The 26,065-nt window shown below is 45.8% G+C and overlaps 1 protein-coding gene across 4 annotated transcripts in view; it reads left to right on the top strand.

Annotated features, from left to right (window-relative positions):
- The window catches only part of SLC8A3 (solute carrier family 8 member A3), a 144,382-nt gene that overhangs the window by 91,734 nt on the left and 26,583 nt on the right, over window positions 1–26,065 (top strand). The window contains exon 1 of one of the 4 annotated variants that reach the window (XM_042943646.1): window positions 14,415–14,686. The exons of the other annotated variants lie outside the window; for them this stretch is intronic. The gene's annotated coding sequence lies outside the window, so the exon portion shown is untranslated. Of the gene's footprint in view, window positions 1–14,414; window positions 14,687–26,065 lie in introns of those variants that run through there. 4 annotated transcript variants of the gene reach the window in all.

The following is a 26,065-nucleotide window of genomic DNA, read 5'->3' as shown; positions in this document are numbered from 1 at the left end:
AAGTAGAGGAATGAGCATACCCCAAAGCAGAGGGTTGGAAGAAGGAGGTTGATACTCTAGGTGATGAATAATACCCAGTCCTTGACCTTAAGGAGCTCTTGCTCTAGTGGGGAGTGTGGTTCTGGACAAGTAAGTCAATAGCTACGACACAGCACCCTAAGCCCTAGGACATAAGAGCCTTGAGAGCCAGAGGAGGGGTATCCATGTGGGTCTCTGTTGGAGTGAGGAAGGACATCAGGAAAGCTGAGGGACACTTGATGACTGGGAGTCACTCAGATGTACAAAGGAGGAAGAGAATTCCAGCCAGAAACAAACACATTGGCAAAAATCCACAGAGGGAGGGTGGTAAAGCCCTGATGTTAAGGATTGAAGAATAAACTTCTTCAAAAATATTTGTGGGATTAGGACCATAAGAACTCTGAAAAAATTTGCTTGGGAGTAGAATCAAAGACTAACCTGAACGAAGTATGAGGGCTGGGAGGTATTGGAAAGCAAGCAACGTGGTGAGAAACGTTGGCTTGAAAACAGTCTAACCTGATGCTGTTTTAGATGATTGTCCTTTGGGAAGAGAGAGAAAAATCTCAAGTCAACCCAGTAACGAATGAGTTTCCTTGTACATATAAAATCTTAGTAGATGCAGTTCTGAGGGTGATGGTGAGGTAGACAAACTAGATTATGGTGCAGTTTGCAACCGGTGGTTACTAAGTTGGTATGTCCTTCAGGTCACAGTTTTAAACATATTTTCAAAAATTAAAGGTCAGCTAAGATAAAAAAAAAATATTGAAGGAGGGAGATAATGTTGTCTCAAGTTGCGAAGGAACATCGGAGATGTTGACTCGAATGATCAAAAGCACCAAGCTGCCGCTTAGGTTTCAAGGGAATGGTGTGCGGCTCAGAGATCAGATATGTGCCGAGCAATATGGAGTGAGATAAATACCAGACGTTCAGAAGATGGGCACTGATCTAGGATTTTCAGACACCAGCCTCAAGAAAATGAAATGAGATCTAATAAAGGTGAGTAGAGGTCAAGGGAGTGTAAGATATTAGAGAAAGTGAGGAGCTAGAGGTTTGTGGGGAGCAAGAGGACGGAGTGGCAGAAAGCACAGATGTCCTAACACAGGAGCCTCCTTTTCCCCTCCCCTCCCTCTTGCTATAAAGTGCATTTGTTTTAGCTGAAGTGGCTGGGAGGCAAATTTTTGTTTGAAAAAAAGGAGCTGTTTTGTGCTGACTCCCATCATCAAATCAGAGCTCTGCTGCCATAAAATAAAACCTCATAATGGAATGAGTAGAGCGCTTGATGCCCTGAAGAAGGAAGGATGGCCATGCTGGGCATGACGGTACACAAGCCGTGCAGCTCCTGCTGGGACTTGTAGCTAACGCTCAGCCATTCACATGTTCATTGCAGCTGTTTTCTGCACGTTCAGAGGTTACTGAAATCCTCACCCATCAGCAACTGAACTTTAGCCCTTAGTCTAGGAGTTATTAACTTGGAGCCCAGGGACCTTTAGGGGATCAGTGGCTGGTTTTTCATAGGATCTCGTGAACCCCCCGAAATCGTATACGGGACATCGTGTGTAAGAGTGTACGTTTTTCTGGTAAAGGGCATCTGAATTATCAACACGGTTCGTGACCCCCCCATGGGGCAAAGACCCATTCCCTGGAACGAAGGAAGTTTTTGCTACATGTAGGGACTTTCAGAATTGACCAGGGCAACTCAAGCAACTGAGATCGGCTTCACACTTCAATGGCAAATCTACCTCCAACTGTACAAATTCATCAGGGATGTATTGTAGTCATTCTCTCTCTTTTTAAAATGTTTATTTATGTATTTTGAGAGACAGAGAGAGTGTGTGAGTGGGGGAAGGGCAGAGAGAGAAGCAGAGAGAGAATCCCAAGCAGGATCCGCACTGTCAACGCAGAACCCGATGCGGGGCTTGATCTCATTAACCACGAGATCATGACCTGATCTCGCTCAACCGACTGAGCCACCCAGGCGCCCCTGTGGTAATTCCATAAGGAGCAAAAATTTAGTACAGGGGATGTATTTAGAGTAAGGACCACTATATACAACACATTCTTTCCAAAGACCAAAGACTCTGTCCTGAATAGGAAAGTACATTCTGAGATTCACAAAGTACTCATGCATTTATATTTCAACCCTGAAAAACAATTGCGATTTCACTAAATAAACCTTTACATTCCAGTTAGGAAAATATTGGCTGATTTTAGGTTCGAGGGGTAAAATGTAGTCCTTGTGAAGGGCCAGTGCTTTTGGACTCGACAAGCAGGTGTAAGGATGTGTCCATATTATGTAATATGTTTGAGGACTCACAAAGAGTCACTGGAAATGGAGGAGAAGAAAATTCAGAACACAGACTTTATATGGAAAATCAACTTACAGGAGGCAGGAGTGAGAGTAAGCAAGAATGTATCTGGTAAAATGTGGATGGATCAATAGCCAGTCAATGTGTTGGTCAAAGAAATGATCTTTTGGGGGAAAACAGTAGAAGCCAATAGAAAAATAAGCATCTTGCTGCATAAAGCAGCCTGCAGAAGTCACAATGGTCTGATTGTGTGATGAGGTAATTAACAGCTGGAGTTAGGAAAATATGCTCAAAAAAAGGAGAAATAGTCATTAGGAGAAGAAAAAAAAAAAAAAACACAGCAGATCTTCAAAGTCAGAAGCAACGGAGACAATTATTCAGAAAATTAAGGGGGAAAAAAACCTCGCTTAGACCTGAATTCTCTGGATAATTGGGAAAACTTTCTACATGCAGAAGCCTCTGCCAGCTGCTCTTCTCTATCTAAATTCGATATTGAAGATGCCATCCATGCAGATGGCTTCAAAGATCTCTTCTTTGGGTGTAAATCCCAAATCTGTGACTCCTGGGCCCTGCTCCTTTATGGCTAACCATACAAGTCAGCAGGCCCACGTTGAGAGCCTCATGTTTATTCACCAAAGCCAAGTCCTTCTCCTTTTCTGGAAGTTCCCTCTTTCTGTCTAGTGCGCCATCATCCCCCACCTCCATCATCCAGTGTGAAACCTTAAATTGATCTCTTACTTTGCCTTACCTTCCATCTCTGTATTCAAAATGTTTTTCTTGGGGCGCCTGGGTGGCTCAGTCGGTTAAGCTTCTGACTTCGGCTCGGGTCATGATCTCACAGTTCATGAGTTTGAGCCCCATGTGGACTCTGTGCTGACAGCTCAGAGCCTGGAGCCTGCTTCAGATTCTGTGTCTCCCTCTCTGTCTGCCCCTCTCCCGCTTGCGCTCTCTCTCTCTCTCAAAAATAAACATTAAACATTTTTTAAAAATTTAGAGCAAAATGTTTTTCTTATGTATCTCTTCTTCCATCATTGATTTGTTTATTTCACGAACATTCATGAGCTTCTGCTGTGTTCTGGAAACTGCTTGGTGCTGGGGACCGTCTATCAACAAGAAATGTCAACTGAGCGTGATTAAGTGTCATCAGAGGCAAGCACAAGGTGCTGTGGGACAGCGACCTGAGAAACACCCCAAACCAGTCCAGGGAGGTTGGGAAAGCGTCTCAGAAAGCATGATGTCTGAGGCTGGGGGTGTGTGTAGGAATTGGGCGAGAAAGAAAGGAAGAATTGGGCATAGCAGCAGTGGAGAAGAGGGCCTTTGACAGCATGCTGAGAAGTTTGGAGGACAGTGAAGAACCATTCAATAAAGAAGGGGGGGTGGCCTAGTGAGATTTGCAGCTTGACAAGATGGCTGTAGCTCGGTTGTGAGAATGACACCGAGTGGGCACAAATCGGGTCCCGGGGATGGGTTTGGGAGGCTGTTACTGGAATCCAGGCCAGAGGTGGCCAGCGAATAAGAGTTTGAGAAGAGAATGGAAAGAAGACATTGTATTTGTGAGCTCGAAGAAGGCAGAAAGCACAGGATCTGGTGCCTGACCGGGAGTGAGGGTGGCCCGGAGAGGGAGCCAGGTGCAGGAATGGATGCACGGTGCTGTGACCTACTGGCGTGGGGATGAAAGGACGAGAAGCGGCTTTGGTAAAGAAGATGGTAAGTTCAGCTTTGGGGTGGGTGAACGCGTTCTTCCAGAGACGGAGCAATTCTAGAGGATGAGAAAAAGCTCAGGGCCTAGGCTTGAGAGTGGGTGGCTGAAGTAGTGGTGAAGGTCATTAAAGATGACAAGGTCCGTGGGTGGAGGGGCAAGGATTTTTGGATTAGTCATTTGGGGGGGCCACTACCATCGGCCAGGATGCCGGCGGGAAGATTGTGAGCCAGGTACCAAGGTCTTCAATGTTAAGGCAAGTGACCCACACATCAGCAAACAGGAGGGAGAAACAGCAGGAAAGGGGTTTGTGGCCCTGCTGGGGAAGGAACCACTACGTGAGGGCGGCAGGGAGGACGGAATTATCCCAGCTGATGCAGCTCTGAGTGTTTGCGCCTCTCAGGCAGCCCTTGGGAAAGAAAGGGCAGTAGCCATAGGAGGTGGTAGGCACTGGCTTCCCCAGAAAACAAGCCCACACGGATTCGATTCCGAAGGGACTGCTGAACATCACCAACCGGATGTATAAGCCATTACTTACTGGCTTCCACAACCTTTGTGCTCTGGCCACATGGCCTGCTGAATGCACTTTGCATTTTCCTCTTTGAATGCCACACTGTTTGTTTTTTCTTCACTTCATCTACCCGAATCATATGTATTTCTTTTCTTTTCTTTTTTTTTTAACGTTTATTTATTTTTGAGACAGAGAGAGACAGAGCATGAACGGGGGAGGGGCAGAGAGAGAGGGAGACACAGAATCAGAAACAGGCTCCAGGCTCCGAGCCATCAGCCCAGAGCCCGATGCGGGGCTCGAACCCACAGACCGCGAGATCGTGACCTGAGTTGAAGTCGGACGCTTAACCGACTGAGCCACCCAGGCGCCCCAGGAATCATATGTATTTCTAACGAGCAGCTCCATCCCAGCTCTTCCAAGGACATTAAAAAAATTTTTTTTTAATTTTATGCTTTAAATTTACATCCAAATTAGCATATAGTGCAAAAATGATTTCAGGAGTAGGTTCCCTATAGTGCCCTCTACCCGTTTAGCCCATCCCCCCTCCCACAACCCCTCCGGTAACCTTCAGTTTGTTCTCCATATTTATGAGTCTCTTCTGTTTTGTCCCCCTCCCTGATTTTATATTATTTTTGTTTCCCTTCCCTTATGTTCATCTGTTTTGTCTCTTAAAGTCCTCATATGAGTGAAGTCATATGATTTTTGTCTTCCTCTGACTAATTTCACTTAGCATGATACCCTCCAGTTCCATCCATGTAGTTGCAAATGGCAAGATTTCATTCTTTTTGATTGCCGAGTGATACTCCATTGTGCATATGTACCCCATCTTCTTTACCCATTCATCCGTGGATGGACATTTGGGCTCTTTCCATACTTTGGCTATTGTTGATAGTGCTGCTATAAACATGGGGGTGCATGTGTCCCTTCGAAACAGCACCCCTGTATCCCTTGGATAAATACCTAGTGGTGCAATTTCTGGGTCGTAGGGTAGTTCTCCAAGAACATTTTCATACCTACCAAGTGAGCCTTCTCCGCACTGCCTGCACATTTCCTGCAGTAGCTGTTCTATAACTATCAAGTACTATATATACTGTAATCTCTTGGTGAGCACAAAATCTGACTTATACTCTGTCAGCTTCCAGCACACTTCCTTGCAAATGTAGATGAACCATGAATATTTGGAAGACTGGTTAGTTAATTTCCCACTTGGAAATCGCACGGGTTGCAAAGTTCTGACCCTTGTGTTTCTTGTATAAAGTGGGGATGACGGATAGCACATGGAGCTCAAGTTCCATGAAGCCAAAGCGTGTAAAAGTTGGTGCTGAATTATTTTTGCCTTTTAGCTCTTGTAGCAATTGTTTTGAATTTGTTTGATTTGCCTTAAGAGCCAAAAGTGTGAATGGCAGCTCAAGTGATTTTTCTGTGCACCCAGAAAGTGGAATTGAGTATTTGATAAAGAGTAGCTGCTTAAGACGGGAAAGAGAGGAGATTGTAGCACTCAGGATATATATATATTTTTTAGAGCAAAGCAATAAAAAAAAAGTGAAGATAAATGAGATCAAGTGGCAAGTGCCTGAACCTGTTGGACACAAGCCCCTATGGCCATTGATGGACAGCATTTACGTGACTGCTGGGCCATCAGTAGATATCCTGCACCCGCAGCCAGTGGTCCAGGAAGTTTCAGGAGATGAACGGGAGTTGCACAGCAACCCAAGAGCCTTCTTAGGAAGGCAATACTCCTTCAGAGTACCATCTGCCTGTCTGCCGGCTCCTTATTCTTTATTAAACTATCTTCCTTTTCTCATTTTTATGATGGTTATCCTAATAATACTCTAGCTTGGACTTTGGCCAGGACATGTGGAGATACGAATGATCCTGAATCATTTTTCCCCTTGGGCAATTGTAATGGCTTTAAAAACTTGTTAGGTGGCTAGCGATCCTTGGAGAATTTTTGTTTTCTTAAATAATGATGAAAGATGGTCGGTGAGGCCTGTGCATTGGACGGTGGGCACCTGTGGAAGGTGACAGCAGCAGCAGCCCCAGGCTCCAGTCACTCAGGACCTTGGGGACCACAAGGGACTCCAGCTCTCCTAACTCAGCACTGGCTCTGTGGAGTAGGGGGCCTGGGTTTTGCATTCTGAGTCAGTCTCAGCAAGACGTGGATACAAACACATTCCCAGAGTGAAGAATGTGGTGTGGCTGGTCTTAAGCCAAGGAAACTGGAAGATCTTACCTTACTGTTCTTGAAACTCCAGAATTTTGCGGGGGTTGGGGGGAGACCTATAAACGTTCAGTCTGTGACAAGGCATAGTGTTAGCACCTGCCTCACTCGGTTGTAATGAGGGTTAAGTGAGATGTGTTGAAAGCACTTAGCATGGTGCTTGGCACATCAGGAATGTTCGATAAATGTTGGTTGAAAAGAAGCCAGAGAAACCCAAAGGTGATAGCGGATGACAGAGGCCACTGTCTCCTTCTGTCTCACTGGAGAGCAACTTTTATGATCTCATCAGTATGGTATGGTGGTTAAGGGACTGTGGAGCTAGGCTATCTCAGTCCAAATTCCGTCTCTGTCATTATTAGCTGTGCAACCTTAGGCAAGTGGCTTAACTGCCCTGTGCCTCCATTATTTCATCTCTGAAAGGATAGTGAATAAAATAATAGTTTCTACCTGGTTGGATTGTGGAGATTTGTTAAGTCAGCACATGTAAGGCATGTGAGACGATGCCTGGAAACTATTAAATGATATGTAAGTAATAGGTGTTACTCTGAAATGATGTGTGGCTTGAGACCTATAGGAACTTCAGAGTCCTTCCCAGTTTCGTAATCAGACTGAGTTTGCAGTGTAAGTATCTGCTTACATGTCTGCCTTCCCCATTCGACTGTGAATTCTCAAAGAACTCTTGTTATTTATCTCTACCATCGTATTATGATGCTTGACTGGGTGTCCAACACAGTACTGGCCTTGTTGTAGGGATTCGGTCAATGTGGGTCAACGCAGGTGAGGAGTTGGGCAGGTTAAAGTTAAGAGAAGGGCCTCAGGGACATCACACTAAATAGTCACCAACACAAACTACAAATACCGTTATGCAGGAGAAATCAGGTCCGTGTTTCCTCTTCAGTGTCGACACCAAAAAGAGCCTAGGAGAGTGGGTGGAAAGAAAGAGAAAATTATAATCTGCTTTTATGTGTTTTATTATTATTATTATTGTTGTTGTTGTTATTGTTACTATTACTACTACTCTATGGTTTTGTGTATGGGTTGTACGTTTCATTTCACGCATGGAAAATGGGGTGCCAATCCATTCTCTTTCCTAAGATTAGAGCCTGGGTGAAATGGCCACAGACAGGAATCCGTAACTCTGAATTTGGCCGGATCTTCTAGGCCAGTTTCTCTACATTTGTGATCTGCTTCATGCCAAGCTCCTTGAGCTAAAAAACAATGTCTTACTTAATGCTTGTAACTCCTTCAGCCCCTAACACCTATCACACTCTTTGCCCATAACACGCTCATAGCCATATGTAAATGACTAAGTTTCTGGAGCCCAGGAAAGCACTCACTTTCCCCCATTTCCTCCACCCCAAGTTTGTCTGGTCATGTCTTCCCTTCCATTGTCCACCTTATAAAGCCTCTTCTTCCTCCATCCTTGTACTAACATGTCCACTGTTCTTTGTCTTCCATTTCAAATGTTTCAAGTGTCATTTGGGAAACAGAATTCTAGAACTCTGGAGATCGAGGGCTCTTTACACCACGCAGTCCAGCTTCTGACCTGAGGCGGGTCCCTAATGTCTCTCCCCAACTCCATTTCTTGTCTTCCTCCGTGAATATTTGATGCATCCCAATGAGGCATTAGCAATTCCAGAAAATATTCCATGTTCCACTCTCTTAATGCCACACTCCCGGATACCATATTTCCTCTAGAGACTGAACCCAGGAGAGAGATGGAAAAATACTTTGAAAGTGTGTGCATGTGAGGAAAATGCTAAGTGCTCTGTCTGATGGCTTCAATGACAAATTTGCTTTTTTAGAAACTTGACTAGACAGAGTGTGTGTGTGTGTGGGGGTGGGGTGGGGAATGAAAAGGCAGAAATGTGTTAAGCTTGGCTGAATAATGACCAACAGGGTGAAAAGAAAACAACCCACCCACAGGATTTCTATCCTCCAGCCCAAGAAAGTTGTCAGCGAAAAGCATTGAAACTACTCTTAATGGAGGGTATGGTTAAAAAAAGGCAACTTTACAGCCACTTGTAGGAAGCAAGACAGGGAAGTTTGTGAAATAAAGAAGATGCCTAAGCATGTGGGATACCACCTCCATCTTGGAAAATAACCAAGATGAGATGATCTTGTTCAGAATCATTTAATTAAAACCGATTCAGCGACTAATTGTCAGTGCTGCTGTCACTGCTTCTGTTACCTTCAGAATCCCCAGGTATGGCTTGGGTAGAGCTCTTCGGAGGAAGGAAGAATAGAGTATTGAAAAGATCCTTGGCTTGTCATCTGAAGATGTGAGCCTAATCCGAGCAGTGCCATTTACCAGTTGTGTGACCTCAGGTAAATCCCTTCATTCTTCCTGGTCTCAATTGCCACACCCCTCAAAGGTGAGTGGTGGTAACTACACAGATGTCACTAGGTTGTTGTGAGGATAAAATGAAATAACTCTGTAAACAGAAGCACCCAGTGCAAATGCAAAGAATTAGTGGCATTCCTTCCTTACTCTTCCTGTGTTGGAAGTTGGTACTTAGGCAGCTAGGAATGCAAAACATGGTCAGTTGTCTGCTGTCTGGTATTATCACTAACTTTGGCTCATCTCTTTCTCTTCTTTCTCCCCAAATTAAGACATTCGCCAGCTGCCTTTCTAATAGGATTTTGTTTTCCTTTGGGAGAGAGGAAATAGACCCAAACTAACCCCACAATTCCATTTTCAGCAGTAAGCAGGGTGCGGTCCCTGATAACTGCCCTGCCTACCCCACAGGGTAGTTGGGAAACTCTTGAATGGTCATACATGAAAGAGCATTTCATAAACTGTGAAGGGCTATCCAGAGAGAAGAAATCTCAAGCAGAGGGCCACATGCCTGAGGGATGAATTCTTGAAAAAAAATGAATTACTGTACGTATGTGGCCAGAATCTGAGGGACACGCTGGGGTGAGGAACCAGGTCAGTTTCCAAAATGGCACAGTAGAAACCAGTCATGTTGCATCTGAATTTAGGAGTGCTTTATTTTATTTATTTTTTTAAATATAATGTATTGACAAAATGGTTTCCGTACAACACGGATGCTGGCGAGGATGTGGAGAAACGGGAACCCTCTTGCACTGTTGGTGGGAATGCAAACTCGTGCAGCCGCTCTGGAAAACAGTGTGGAGGTTCCTCGAGAAATTAAAAATAGAATTACCCTACGACCCAGCAATAACACTGCTAGGAATTTACCCAGGGATACAGGAGTGCTGATGCCTAGGGGCACATGTACCCCCAATGTTTATAGCAACACTTTCAACAATAGCCAAATTATGGAAAGAGCCTAAATGTCCATTAGCTGCCGAATGAATTTAGGAGTGCTTTAAAACTAGAATCAGCCAACTTCCTTTGGATCATAAGCTGGGATCACGATTTAAGTTTAGGTCACGTCTCCTTCAGTCCTTATCCTCCTTTCTCTCCTACTTATCCCTTCTTAACCCCAGGACAAGTGATAAGTAGAGGAGATTATGATCCCGGAGAATCATACAAATGGGAAAGGAAAGATGTATTCAAGAGTGTTTCCACCTATATTAAAATTGCGCAGGAAGCTGGTGAATTCAGGCTACCCATTCTCACCTCCCCTTGTACCCATAATTCCTTGGCCTCCTTCAATTTTGGTTTCCCTTCGTTCAACTTCCTGTTCCTTTATAAATGCTCAGTGGCTCAAGTTAACCTCACTGTAACCAAGCGCTAGAGAAACAGAGATGTACAACCTGGCCATGCCCTCATGGAGCTCACAGGACAGTAAGGATGGGAGAAGAGAGAGGTTGTCGGTGTTGGATGCCAAGTGGTTGCTACAGACTAGAAATGGGAGGCGGTGTGTGGGCCAAGTCACTGGGGAAAGTTTCTGGGGCAGATGGGACAGTGGCTCTGCCTTAGAGGCAGGACTTACATAATAAATGTATTGTAGTCCTTAGTTGTGGGGTTTTTTAAAACACATTTTTTAAAAGACAGCTTTAAAAGTGCAATCTGCTGGGCCACCTGGGTGGCTCAGTCGGTTGAGTGTCCGACTTCGGCTCAGGTCATGATCTCACGGTTTGTGAGTTCGAGCCCCACGTCAGGCTCTGTGCTGACAGCTCTGAGCCTTGAGCCCGCTTCGGATTCTGTGTCTCTGTCTCTCCCTGCCCCTCCCCCACTTGTGCTTTGTCTCTCTCTCTCAAAAGTAAGTAAACATTAAAAAATTTTTTTAAATGCAATCTACTGAAAGATCAGGAAGCCGAAAGGGGGGAAAATTGGGAAAATAACCTTCTTGGAGACATTCCTTCACTTACCCAGTACCGGATTCCTCAAAAATATCAGCTAAATAGGGATCATCCCCCCCGCCAAAAAATTGGGGAAAAATTGAAATAATTTGAGATTGAAAAAACCCTCATCATGATAACTTAATTGGACCTACACTTATTTTATGGGCTAGTTTTGGGTAAGAGTATTCACAGGCCTTGGCATCAGACCACTGGGATCAAATCCTGGTTCTGTCACTTATGGCTGAGTAACCTTGGGCAAAATTACTTAACTTCTAATAGTTTCAGTTTCCTCACTTGCAAACTAGAAACTCTAATAGTGCCTCATAGGACACTGGGAAGGATTAAATGACTTATTTGTGTAAAGCACAGTGTCTGGAGCAGAGGAAGCCATTACTTTTAGGGGAGGGGGGCATCATTAGGTCTTTAGAACATAGGGAAGCTAAAAACCTTAGCTTAATCTTGACTTCCTCCTTCAGCTGCATCATTAGAACTTCCTTCCTTTGTTGTACAGTTCTCTCAACCCTTCAGTGAGTGAAAAATCAACGAGTGAGCTTTCACATCCCTGTATATTTTTCCAGACTTTGCTCTTGGCCAATAAGTATATTTTAGTCCAAATCTCACATGCTCCTTTGGGACTTTTCACCTGATAAACGTTACTTGTGTGCTCTTGCGTGTGGTACCCATTCTTCCTACCCTGACCTAGAGCTTCTTTGGATGCATATCTGCTGTGTTAGGCACAATGATGACCCACCAAGGTCAGACAATGGCTATGATTTCATCTGGACCCTGATGACCAGCTTGTAGTCTAGAGCCCAGGGCTTAGCAACTGGCGGAGACCCAAAGGGCAGTTGGAAACCAAAAAACAGTCCAGCCTGATTGTTTTGAGATGCCTCAGGCTAGGCTGCTATAAATGCACTTGCGAAATCAGATAGGAAAAGAGAAAGAGGTCATACAGTTATGTCCCATCTCCCAATTTTTGGCTCAAGAGTTTGCTAGTCTACCTCCAGTTAAGTTAGTGTTTATAAGAATCTCCTGGGATGTTTGTCCAAATGTAGTCTCCTAGGCATCATCCCCAGATCTACTGAATCAGAATCTGGGATTGGGCTCTGGGAATTAGCACTTTAACAGTTACCCCAGATGTTTGTAATATGGGTGCTTCCATGACTACACTCTGAGAAACTTTCTCTCCCAGCATGTGAGGCTGGGAGGAGAGGTTGTCCAAGAGGAACCCCCCCACTTCAACAGCAGCACCTCTGATTTGACTGCTATGCTTGGTTATACTTCACTGTAGGCTTCCTTCTTGACACAAATTTCTTCAGCTTTAAGAAATTGTTTGTGATATTCATTGGTATGGAAAGAACACTGGATTTGGAGCATAGGTGGCCTGGATTCAAATCCCTGCTCTGCCATTTACCAGCTCAAAGGAAACCGAGGGGCTGCTTGGGAAGAAGCCAAATATTTTCCCTCTCCTCTCTGTTCCCAACACACTCAGACGAATCTCACCTGGCCTCAGCTTGGTTATATGACTTTCTCAAAAAGCCCACTGTCCCCAGCAAGCTCTCCCACCTGCACCTGTATATGTGGTGTGGTGGGAAAAACACATGACCTCTGGGGTCCCAGACACCGGAGTTAAAATCTTGTGTGATTAAAAGTGTGACTTGGGCAGGTTGCCAATCTCTCTGTGTCATTTCCTCATGTAAAGATAATTCTACTTCATCAGGCCATTTTTAGGATCCAGTGAAATGATGTGTGAGTAGTACCTTTATGAAAACTGGCTTATTCTACAGTGTAAGTTTTTATCATCAGCTTAGAGCCTGCCACGCTCACATTCAAATCCAATGAGCATGTAGAGTTTTGATTATGGATAAAGAATCATTCTCTGCCCTTGTGTGACTTTAGTTCCCCCTACGAACTGAATCCATGACAATCCTGTGCTGTGATGTGGCTCCACTGATCTCTTTGTTTCTTCCACCAGTTCTTCAGAGCTGAGCAGGACAAGAGTTTCCCCACATTCAGCAGCAAGAAAGGGGACTTTCTTCTTGGGAAGGAGTCTGGTCTGAGCATCTTCCAAACTATAACATCATGATGCCATTCTCCTGCCAAACCCATTTTCTGATTCTGGACTTGTTTGATAGAGAAACCATTTGAGGAAGGCTCCAGAAGCTAAGGCTGTGACGGGGCCAGCAGAGCGAGCAATTTTCAATAGTCATTCTTCTTTATCTCCCCTTTTCTTAAGAACCTTTACTAGGCAGGGCCTCCTCCTGTCTCCTTGTGCACTTCCTGATGATGGAATACACAGTAAGGGTCCTTGGAGAGCACCAGTTCACTGGGAGCAGTCCCCAGCCAGATCTACCCATCTTCATGGCTGAGCTCCATCTTCCCTTTCAGGCTGTCCTCCTCCTTCCCTCCCAGCCATCACCATAGCAACACAGTGGTGTAAAAGATAAAAGAGCTAAGACATCTAAATATAGTCTGAGTCTCAACACTTCCAGCATGGAGTCTAAAACCTTAGGGGTGACAGTTAGAAGCATCCAAGGGATGAGTGGCAGCCAGGAGGGAGGATGAGTCAAAGGAAGGGTCGAGGATAGAAGAGAAGGGCAGGGAATAGTGATTTACTGAGCCTGCTGCTGTGTCTTCTCATTTAGCCTGCACACCACCCGATGTGGATGCTATCATCTCCATGTTACTGCTGAAGACACAGAAACTCAAAGAGCTTAGGAACTTGGCCAAGGTCACACAGCTGTAAGCACTAGAGCTAAGATTTTAACTCCGGTGTCTGGGACCCCAGAGGTCATGTGTTTTCCCCACCACACCACATATACAGGCGCAGGTGGGAGAGCTTGCTGGGGACAGTGGGCTTTTCGAGAAAGTCATATAACCAAGCTGAGGCCAGGTGAGATTCGTCTGAGTGTGTTGGGAACAGAGAGGAGAGGGAAAATAATTTGGTTTCTTCCCAAGCAGCCCCTCTGTCTCCTTGAGGGCCGAGGGGATCAAGCGTTGGTGAGACTGCATTTCCCAGGTGCGTGATGACACAGAGAGGGAGCGGAGGCCTTTATGATGCCCTAAAATGGAACTGAAACCAGTACAACAAAGGGCATGATTAGAATGCTCGCTGGGATTCACACCGTCACTCATTCCCTCATTCAGTCATTCAACAAATAGTTCTATTACGCACCTGTACTTAAAACAAGTACGCCCTGCCCTCCTACTGCTTAGGACAGTGGGGAAGACAAATGAGGCAATAATTACACGCTTGATTGATTCTTCACGACGGTGATGTGGACAACGAGTACGTAAACGAAGAACCTCACGTCCCTGATGGTATCAGTGGAGGGGAAATATAGATGCTCTTACAACGGAAGAAAATCCTCTTGATCAGTTTTTTGTCTTTGTTTTTTTTTCCCTCTTGATCAGTGTTAAAGGTGATGTGCATTTTCAAGGTGAACAGGGGGACTATCCTCGTAGCTTAGCCTCGACCGGGGGCCTGTGTGGTCAGCGCCCCCTGTTCCCTGACTTGTATCTTCATAGTAATCACGAAGTCCGTACAAATGAGCCTTTCAAAACTCAACAAACTGGACCCGAATGAAAGCCCACAGGAAGAACACGTATCACGTCTTCTTCCTACGGCCCTTGGCATCACTGGCATAAGACCAAGCGTGTGGCACGTACACAGGGTGAGTCAAGCTATGGTACTGGCTCCTGAGCGTTAGCGGGAGCGGCGCTGGGAAGTGCCTGTGAATTAAGCAGGGGCGAGGGAGGAGGGAGAAGCGATCAAGGTGGTGAGTGTCTGTGGATCCAGAGCTTTTCCAGACTACCTGCAAGGCAGCCAGTGTGGGGGCTGCCGTATGAATGAGTTAGAATTAGATAATCTAATGTGTGTGGAGCCCTTTAGCTCTTCAGAGAAATGCTGTCTAAATACATAGTATTCGCATCAAAGATAATGATACGGTACTCTATTTATAGTGTGTGCTCCTACCTACCTGCCAGCTCTTTCCCAGGGATGCCGTACAGATGAATGGGCAAGATCTGGAGAATGTGCTTTGGAATCCTTGATGAAAGGCCCTCCAGGCAGACGCAGAATCTTAAATGTATTATATTACTGTCACTGTTGATATGTTTTCTTTGATCACCCCGGAGTGTCACCGCCTTCTGTTTCAGGTGAACGACTCTGCCTGACTGTTTCATGCCCCGAATGTCGTCAGAAAGGCGGCTGCCCACAGATGTGCGGTATAAACAAACGTGTCTTTAACTGAGGGTTCCAGAGGTGTTCTGGGCTGGCTCCTGTCAGCTGGTCCTTATGCCTCTGTGAGGCCAGGCTTTCCCAAGCCCATTTTATTTCCACCACTGGGACAGAAGGGTGCACGTGTTGTGCTCGAAATGCGTATTGACGGCAAACCTTCCAGCCCTGAACAGGGTTGAGAGGCGGCATTTGGAGGCAAAACAGATGTGCGGTGAAAGGGAAGCAGACTCTCTCCCACTGCCAAGCTGGGCTGGGCCAGCCAGCCAGGCCAACAGAGTGAGGGAGGGCAATCAGGGGAAGTCATTGGAGTGGGGGCTTCAGAAATTGGCACTGATTGGGACTACAAGGTCAAATTCTTGCATCTCTGGGAAAAGAAAAGGTGTGGATGCGGGGCTTAGCCGTCAAGAGGAACAGCCAGGATCAGGCTAGGTGGAAGTGAATTGAAACGCTTCCTCCACTTACCTGACCTCTTGTGGAGAACTTCTCCAAGGTTGAGGAGCCTTCAGTAGGACAGATTGGCACCATTGTTTCCTCCACACAAACCCCCGTGGGGACTCGAACAAGACCCTCTCTCTTCATGAAATATGGGGTGGGATAAAAATATGTAAATGAACAGCCTCAGCCCCAGGAGAGAACAAAAAGAAGTGTTGGATAGTAGGCAAGGCTGCCCTCTGAAAGGCATTCAGTAACACTGGGGAGGGCAGGTGCTGGGGCGAGATGATCCCCGTTTGTGAACAGCCTTCCTAAAACAGGCTAAGATCAATACGCAGTGATGTGAAGTGACGAATGGTATTGAGGGGATGCTGAGTCCTCTCCAGTCCTCTCCTTTGTCTATAATTGTTCCTCAGGCCAACCATGGAGTTTGAAAATGCCCTGCCCTTGTCAAACTTCCAACCATCGCACCCTCTTCTGACCTTATCCTGGAGACTAGAGAAGGAATAATCCTTTTTAAAAATATTTTTTAAAATGTTCATTTATTTATTTTGAGAGAGAGCGTGTGAGCAGGAGAGGGGAAGAGAGAGAGAGAGAGGGAGAGAGAGAATACCAAGCAGGCTCCATGCTGGCAGCGTAGAGCCTGATGCGGGGCTTGAACCCACGAACTGTGAGATCATGACCTAAGCTGAGATCAAGAGTCAGACTCTTAACCAACTAAGCCACCAGGTGCCCCAGGAAAGAGTAATCCTTTTACTGGTCGCTCCAGTTATTACTTAAACAACAGACCATCACCAAACTAAGCGACATTTCTGACTGCTTATTATGTGTCAGTTTCCATGCTACAAACTTTACTTCATTGTCTCAATCCTCTCAAAACCCTTATGAGGTGGGTTTTATTATCATATCCACTTCAGACAAGGAAACCGAGACTCACAGAGACTAAGTAATTTGCCAGGTCCTAAAACTCTTGCATCCTGAATCCAGATACAGTAAAACCTTGGTTTGTGAGCATAATTCATTCTGGAAACATGCTTATAATCCATAGCACTTGTATATCAAAGTGAATTTCCCCATAAGAAATAATGGAAACTCAGATGATTCATTCTACAACTCAAACATATCCATGTAAAAATGATGACAATACTGTAATATAATACAAAATATAAAGAAAAATAAATTAGCCTGTACTTACCTTTGAAAACCTTCGTGGCTGGTGTGAGAGAGACAAGAGACAGGAGGGATTGTGGGTAGGACAGCTTTCACTGTCACGGAATCACTGCTATCTATTGGCTCAAAGGGATCTTTCTTTTCATGCAACTTTAACAAGGAACTTATCCAATGACACTTGGTCTTGCCTTCTTTTGAGGATTTTGTGGAAATGTGACATTGCATTGATGATCACCCACAATCCTGCAGCAAGAGAGAGAGAACCATTGGTTCATTTATGATCTTGTGACATTCGGCGTCATGTACTACTTCTGTTGCAGGACATGGCTCGTTTATCAAGTTTAAGTTTATTAGAAATGTTTGCTGGTCTTGCGGAACACTCACAGAACAAGTTACTTGCCATCTAAGATTTTACTGTATCTCTGACCATAGGGCCCACGCTCTGAACCCCTGAATGACAGAATGAATGATTATTTTCATGGCATCAGTCACCGGAAGGAACAATGGAAAATATACTCAAATGAAGTCACGACTGAGTAATTGAAGTGACAGCAGAGCCAGGTTCTAGCCAAGGTGACTCCTTTCATGCATGTGTTGAAGGCCAGGAAGGGAGTTTAGACTTGCTTGGGAAGGGAAAGGAGAGTGATTAAAGTGACCTTTTCATAAGAATATCCCAGTGTCTGTGCTCTGAAGGGAACTGAGTTGTATGGGCAAGAATGGAGTCAGGGAGACCAGCCTTAGCTCTGCCACAGCACTTGGACGAGTGTCATCACATGGGAAGTGTTAAGGGTATAGGCTCTGCAGTCAGTCCTTGGCTCAAATTCTGGCTCCCCCACTTGGTAGTATCCATTATTCATTCATTCATTCATTCATTCATTCATCCATTCATTCACTGAACAAACAAACATATAGTGGGTACCATCTATGTGCCAAAGATAGTTTAGGTGCTGGTAAATCAGATGGTCACAGTTTCTGCCCTCATGGAACTTGCATTAGGTTGAGGGAAACAGGCCATATACAGATAAACAAATAACTAAACAAGATAGAAACAAAACAGGGTGATTTGATGGGTAGTAGCTGGAGAGCCAGTCACACTGGGTGGACAAGGAAGTAACATTAAGCTGAATATCTGGAGGAGGAAAGCTCCAGGCAGAGGAAACGGCTATTGCAAAGGCCCTGGAGCAGGAATGAGGTTGACGGGTTTGAGAAAGCAGAAGGCAAACACAGCTAGGATAGAGTATCAACTGTCTTGGAGGAAGAACGGTAGAAGGTGAGCTGTGGGGAAGCAAGGTTGAGTTTTGCAGGCTTGATTAGGTTCTCAGTGTGGTTTTGGAGAAGGAAGCCCAGCGGTTAGCATTGCCTGGGAACCTGTTTGAAATGCAAATTCTTGGACCCTGACCCAGACCTCCTGAATCCAAAACACTGGGGATGGAACCCAGCATTTTGTGTTTTATCTAGCCCTCTAGATGATATTGAGTATGCTGGTGTCTCAGAACTCATGGGCTACATTATGCAATTTTAATTTTATGCTGAGTGCAAGGGGAACTTACTGAAGGTTTAAGGAGGGAATGTTATGATTTTCTGTAATAAATTTGTAACAGTTTATTCTGGCTGTAGAGGGGAGAATGGACTGCAACAGGGCAAGAGGAATGGAAACAGAGAGTTGGGTTGGATGGCTATTGCAAAGGTCCCAGCCAGATGTGACGGTGGTTTGCGTTGGGCGGAATGGCAGAGAGGAAAAGTGGACCAGGACCGACAAGGTCAGGGAGGCAGAAGCGGGGGCCACAGACAGCTGGCCGCCATCTGTCCAGAGCCCAGTGCAAAGGCAATGTTCTCAGAGAAGACATTCCACCCTCCCCCCGCCCCCAGTCCTTCCCTATTGTCTAAAAATAGGGAGCGCTGTGGAGATCCGGCCTGTCCCACAGGGCAGGTGCTTCCTCAGCTAAGGAAGGACAGGTGAGGGGGAGCTGTGATGAAGTGATGGACTCTGAAAGGTTGAGGAAGTTGGCTGGCTTCCCGGAAGCCTAAAGCTGTTAGCTCCGGAGAGTGAAGTAGGAGCCCTACTTGACATCACACGCACATACATACACACTGAGTTGAGTGGGACCCGCAGTTTCCAAAAGCAAGGGTTGTGTTTTTCCGCTCGTATCATGACCCACAAAAAAATCCCAGGAGAGAAATGAGGCCTCTTGCCCTCGGATACGCGCAGAGAGCGTGGATGGCTAGGGAAAAAGCAGTAAAGATAGGGCAGTAAGTTAAGCCATTGAACTCAGACTCCAGTCTTTTGCTTCTCAATCTGACATTCTCTCCGTCACACCAGAAGGCACCCAATGACCACTAGGGTAGATCAGGGTCAAGGTGAGGTGGGTCCTGCAAGTGGATTGCGATATTTTGTTCGTCGTGGACTTTTGGATTAATTCTGACTTTGAAAAATGGTGCATTAAATCACTCCTCAGGGAAATACAAATCAAAACCACACTCAGGTATCACCTCACGCCAGTCAGAGTGGCCAAAATGAACAAATCAGGAGACTGTAGATGCTGGAGAGGATGTGGAGAAACGGGAACCCTCTTGCACTGTTGGTGGGAGTGCAAATTGGTGCAGCCGCTCTGGAAAACAGTGTGGAGGTTCCTCAGAAAATTAAAAATAGACCTACTCTCTGACCCAGCAGTAGCACTGCTAGGAATTTACCCAAGGGATACAGGAGTACTGATGCATAGGGGCACTTGTACCCCAATGTTTATAGCAGCACTCTCAACAATGGCCAAATTGTGGAAAAAGCCTAAATGTCCATCAACTGATGAATGGATAAAGAAATCGTGGTTTATATACACAATGGAGTACTACATGGCAATGAGAAAGAATGAAATATGGCCCTTTGTAGCAACATGGATGGAACTGGAGAGTGTGATGCTAAGTGAAATAAGCCATACAGAGAAAGAAAGATACCATATGTTTTCACTCTTATGTAGATCCTGAGAAAGTTGACAGAAGACCATGGGGGAGGGGAAGGAAAAAAAAAAGTTAGAGAGGGAGGGAGCCAAACCATAAGAGACTCTTAAGAACTGAGAACAAACTGAGGGTTGATGGGGGGGCAGGGGAGAGGGGAAAGTGGGTGATGGGCATGGAGGAGGGCACCTGTTGGGATGAGCACTGGGTGTTTGTATGGAAACCAATTTGACAATAAATTTCATATTAAAAAAATAAAAAACAAACAAATAAATAAATAAATTAAAACGGTGCATTAAAATATCACTTATCCAGGGGCACCTGGGTGGCTCAGTCGGTTGAGCGTCCGACCCCGGCTCAGGTCGTGATCTTGCAGTCTGTGAGTTCGAACCCCGCATCGGACTCTGTGCTGACAGCTCAGAGCCTGGAACCTGTTTCCGATTCTGTGTCTCCCTCTCTCTCTGACCCTCCCCCGTTCATGCTCTGTCTCTCTCTGTCTCTCAATAATAAATAAAGTTTAAAAAAAACTACCACTTATCTGATTGCTGATCAAGGGTTTGGCGTACCCTTAAATTCTGCACCATGCCTCACTTGCCCTCCGCACCCCCCCTGCCCCGGTCCTGGTCCTGGATCTGTTACTCTCTATTCTGTATCAGCCTCTTCTGTTGACCATCAGCAGAATGTCAGAGCTTTAAACACAAAGCAAATAGGATTTTTATTCCCCTTACCCTTGTGAAAATCTTAGCTTCTGCCTTTAGACTCTGTCCTCCAAGAAGTTTGCCTACTACGTTCCTGACAAGATCGCCAGGTTCTGTGAAATTAGCAGCAGGCTAGGTTGTCACATCAGAGCAGGGGACACAGTGCTCAGCACTCCTGCAGCTGAGATGGAGCTGGGACTCAGGCCCTCTGGCTCCCAACCTTGACGGCCTGGGCCCCGTTTTGCCTCTGTGTGGTACAAAACAAGAATTTGCCATTTGGCTGGCAGAAGAAGGGAAGAGCCCTTTCCAGTGAACTGGAAAACAGTTCATTCAGAAGTCTTACAGGCAGAAATTTCTAACAACTCCTTTGGGACCCACAACACAATACACTCACACGGTGACAATGGCTGACATGTCACCGGTGTGCTGTTTCCTCACCCAGAGCCGCTGCTACACTGCACAACCCCAGGGGGCGGCATTCCCGCTGCCTTGTGTGTGAACAGAGCCACCGCCGTTGTTCAAGGCTGCGGCTTCGCCTTAGTTTAGTCCCTGATTGATTCAGTCAAGAAAATGTCTGTAGAATAAGCTGATCTTCCATGTAGTTAAGTCTCTAATTGAAGGATTTTCTCCCCCCAGCCCGGGGACAGTAATCTTCCCAGAACTTGTTATTCACTGGGATCTCTAGAAATTATCCACCAACAGTATGGACTTTATATGTGCTCTAGTGGACAGGGAATTAAGGAGGACGTAAGGAGCTTTGACAATGTTTGACTCAGGTCCTTAGAAACCAGCCCTTCTCTCTTCCTAATTACTAGAAGGTTTTTCTTGGATCTGAAGTTTCATGTCCATACAATATAGTCTTCTCTCTTTTCTGCTTGGATCAGAATCATTTTTTTTTTAAGCTTTATTTATTTTTGAGAGAAAGAGAGAGAGAGCATGAGTGGGGGAGGAGCAGAGAGAGGGAGACACAGAATCCGAAGCAGGCTCCAGGCTCCAAGCTGTCAGCACAGAGCCTGACGCGGGGCTCGAACTCACAAACCGTGAGATCATGGCCTGAGCCGAAGTCAGACGCCCAACCGACTGAGCCACCCAGGCACCCCGGATCAGAATCATTCTTAAAAAATGAGATCCCTGGGGCGCCTGGGTGGCTCAGTCATTAAGCATCCGACTGTGGCTCAGGTCATGATCTCACAGTTCGTGAGAGTAACTGGGCAAGGCCCTTACAGAGACTACTTTCAAGAAGGCCAAATTCTCCCCCTTACAGTGGAACTTCCTAACCCTCACTCCACCCCATCATGCTCCCACTCACCTGCACACACGCACAATCAGGAACATGAAGCACTCCCCGCCACAGCGCAGCGAAGAGGGAGAGAAATCTGTCTCACGACTTCAAGAGATGAGAGCACTCTTGTAATTGGACAATGCACGAGCACATTAATTTTCCCAGTATGCGAGCATGCGCGCACACACACCCACACGCTGTCATCTTTGCCTGGTGGCCGTGAGAAGTAGTCAAGCTTAGGAGCCTCCTTGAGGTCTGTGATATGGTCAAAGCAAGATTGACCCGAGGCTGCCTGAGGCACGTGAGTAAGCTGATTTCCTCTATCGAGATAGTACATTTCCTAGAGCTGAATAGCACCCCCTACCTTGTGGAGATTCCACACAAGCAAAGGGAAGCAGCAAAAGGGATGTTTTCTGTGCACATTCACATCACAAGAATGTAAGATTCATGACAGCAGGAACATGCTTGTGATAAATAATGAGTGGCTGTGTTCCCGGGGGTGGTGGGTGGTAGGATTCCTTAGTCCTGGTCTTCTCCAAGGAAAGAATTCAGTCAAGAGACTCAACAGAGAATTAAAGTAGCAAAGGGTTTTTATTTGTTTGTTTGACAGTTTATTTATTTTGGGGCACCTGGGTGGCTCAGTCGGTTAAGCGTCCGACTTCAGCTCAGGTCATGATCTCACAGTTCGTGGGTGCAAGCCCCACGTCGGGCTCCGTGCTGACAGCTCAGAGCCTGGGGCCTGCTTCGGATTCTGTGTCTCCCTGTCTCTCTGCCCCTCCCCCACTCACGCTCTGTCTCTCAAAAATAAATAAATGTCGAAGAAAAATTTTAAAAATAAAAAAAATACATAAAGTTTATTTATTTTGAGAGAGAGATAAAGAGCATGTGTGCAAGCTGGGGAGGGGCAGAGAGAGGGGAAGACACACAATCTCAAGCAGGCTCCTTGCTGTCCCCTGAGCCGAAATCAAGAGTTGATGCTTAACCAACTGAGCCAGCCAGGTGCCCTGCAAATGATTTTTTATTTAGCAGAAAGCGATAGTACACTCCAGAAGCAGAGAAGCTTGCTGACCTTAGGGCGGGTGGCAGCTTGCAGAGTTTCTCATTGTGTTCTTTTATGGGTTGTTTTTTTTGGGGGGGGTCTCCTCTCCTCCATTTTGTTATCATTGCTCCACCATTGAATCTGCCTTGGTTTCTTCCCTTCCAACCTTTTGTGTCATCTTCCCATGAGCCTCCTAAGCACAACCCGCTGGGTGGGGGTGGGAGGCCAAACCACAATGCAAATGGTATTGTAATGATATAATAGCCTCAGGGTTACTAGTGGATACGTGTGCATAACTTTCTTAAGTGTGCATGATCCAAAGTTGGGCAGGTCTCTTTAGCCTGTATCTTCTGCCTATCAATCTGTGCTACACTGCAAAAGGGGTTGGTATAAGGGAGATGGGGCTGTGTCTGGGCAGAGACCAGGTGGTGCCTGGAAGTTGTCTGTGTGTTATGCTCCTTTCTCTCCTCCTCCTCATGTCTATTTAATTGCCTACTCTAACAGGAGCCATCTATCCAGCAAGCATTTTGGAACTCTGTACCCAGACCTGAGCTAAGCCCTGAAGAAGAACCAAAGAAGGAGGTGGGAGCAGGACATATTCCGAGCCCTGGAAATCCAGCCTAGCTCGGGAGGCAAGATAATTACTTGTGAGGCTGCCAGGAAATGCATCAGGCAATACATGATTAGTCTAGTGCAATAGTCAGAACATTAGAACCCAGCATGGGCTGGATATTCAAGAGCCTCCTCCAGATCTAGGCGGTACCTAGGTAATATTTAATGGAATAAGAGGAACCTAGATAGGTAGAGAGGAGGGCAGGCTATCCCAGACTCCCTAATGTGGCTCATAGGGCCCTCTATGTCCTTGACCTTGCCTTCTCTCCTGACTCATCAATTCCCACTTCCTCCCTCTCACTCTTGGTGCTTTAGCCAAACTGAATTCATTTCATCACCTTGAAGCCACCATGAATATTTTCATCACCAAGCCTTTGCACATGGCATCTCCTCTCTCTGGAAGACTCTTTCTCCTCCTCTTGGCCAAACCAACTTGAATCTTCATTCAGGACTCTGCTGAAATACCCCTTCCTCTGGTGAGGCCATTCTAGACCATGTGCTTCCTCAGCTCTATTTTTCCCCTATCGTCACACTGATCACATTTTACTGTAATCATTTGGTTAATTCCCATTACACAGAACTCTTAAGGCAGAAATTCTTGCTTGAGAATCATGTCTGACATGCATTAGGTGCTTAATAAATACTTGCTGAGTGAAGTATTTTATTATACAGTTTAATGCAGCTTCATTAAGTGGTTTCATTATTCAGTGTTATCGTTATGAAGGAATAGATGGATGGATGGATGAATAGATGGGTCCATAGAGCGATGGATGGAGGAAGGAAGGGAGAAAGGGAGAGAAGAAGGAATATCTCCAGGGTGAGGAGAAGCATGGCATGTTTTGAGCATAATGAGGAGAATTGAAGTGTAGAATTTGTGTGGGGAAGTGTGAGAAGATAAAGGGATGGATGGATGGATGGATGGATGGACGGACACTACAGAGAGCTTTCAATTCCTGGGATGAAGGGTTCAGTCTTTATCCTCTATGAAAGAATGGAGAGAATAAAAATTTATTATGTAAAATATTTTCTACCGTAGAGCTGCCCTACAAGGCATGACAGCTTTCAGAAGAAAGGATGCCTATTTTAGAAGACTGCTTTTCTGGGGTGCCTGGGTGACTCAGTCAGTTAAGCATCCCACTTCAGCTCAGGTCGTGATCTCACAGCTCGTGGGTTCGAGCCGTGCGCCAGGCTCTATGCTGATAGCTCAGAGCCTGGAGCCTGCTTCAGATTCTGTCTCTCTCTCTCTCAAAAATAAATAAACATTAAAAAAATGTTTTTTCTAAGAAATAAAAGTTCCATCACTTTGCCCTGACCTTTGGGAAACAGAGTGAGTGGGCCCTTTGGGGATTTTTGGTACCACTTTGCCTCTGACCATATCCTAAAGCCTAGATCTGTAATCATACAGTCATCTCAGATGTGCTTTTCCCTTTAGCCACAGGTAAGAAGCTCTTCAGGCATTGGGGAAGTGGATATTTGGGAGAGCAAGTGAATCAGTCATGAGCTACAGTTCTCAGTTATGAGCCCAGACATTCCAGAATGGACAGAATGACCACCAAATCATCAGACTTGTGGTTCTGTGCCCATGGACATGCCCAGCAGTCACGAGTTAACTAAAAGTGGAGACAAAATGTTCCTGCAGTTTTGCCCAGGGGAAGCTGTATCTTTGTGGGTTTTCTCTGATCAGCTCAGGTAGTCATAGCTATAAAGAAGCTACAAGCAGCTTGGAAGGGTCCAGAATAGATGCCAAAGAACAGAGATCATGTGCATGCTCCTCCGTGCACACCCAAACCCCCTCCCTCCCAATTTGTACCTCCCTGCCTGCCCACCCTCCCACCCACTTGACCACCCGCCCCACAAGTTGTAGTAAGTTCTTCAGCGAAATCCATCTTTGTGCCTCAGCCTGTCCTATGTGGCTGTTGGTTCCGGCATGTGTGTGGAGTAGTGAGTGAATCACACAAGAGTCTGCCAAGCAGGGCTGCTGCTTACAGTTGTGCAGGCTGTGCATTGCATAAAGACCCTTGAATGGAGGCTAAAAATCCAACCAGTTCTCTCCATGCCAAGCCCAGCATCACGTGTGGCTATGCAAGCCAGAGGAAAGCGCCCTGCCCTTGCCAGGCTGTGTATCTCCAGGGCTGTATCTTTTCTCCATTTTGTACAAAGGTGCGTAGAGCCTAGCAGTGGCCCTGCCATCAGGACAAAGTATTCTGATTACAAAATAGATACAGTAAGACCGTTTCAAGAGATCATTTGGCTCAGTTCCTGACTTTGTAAAATAAGCAAGCCTCCCATATTCCTTGTCTATTGCTGTGTAACACGTTGTCCGTAAACTGAGAGGCTTAACACAATATCCATTTAGTATCTCACAGTTCTGTAGTTCAGAAGTTCTGGTACTGTGTGGCTAAGTTCTCTGCTCAGGGTCTCACAAGGCTGAAATCAAGATGTTGGCTGAATTGGGCTCCTGTCTAGAAGCTCTGAGGAAATGCCTGCCTCCAAGTTCACTCAGGTTGTTGACAGAATCCTATTTCTTGGGGCTTTGAGCCTGAAGGTCTCATTCCTTGCTGTCATTCAGGGACGACTCTGCTGCCGAAGGCTACCTGCATTCCCGCTCATGTGACACCCTTCATCTTTAAA

The sequence above is a fragment of the Panthera leo genome, chromosome B3 (assembly GCF_018350215.1).
Source record: "Panthera leo isolate Ple1 chromosome B3, P.leo_Ple1_pat1.1, whole genome shotgun sequence".
Taxonomy (NCBI): domain Eukaryota; kingdom Metazoa; phylum Chordata; class Mammalia; order Carnivora; family Felidae; genus Panthera; species Panthera leo.
Note: the sequence above shows the minus strand (reverse complement) of the source record. Positions and strands in the feature narration are given on the sequence as shown.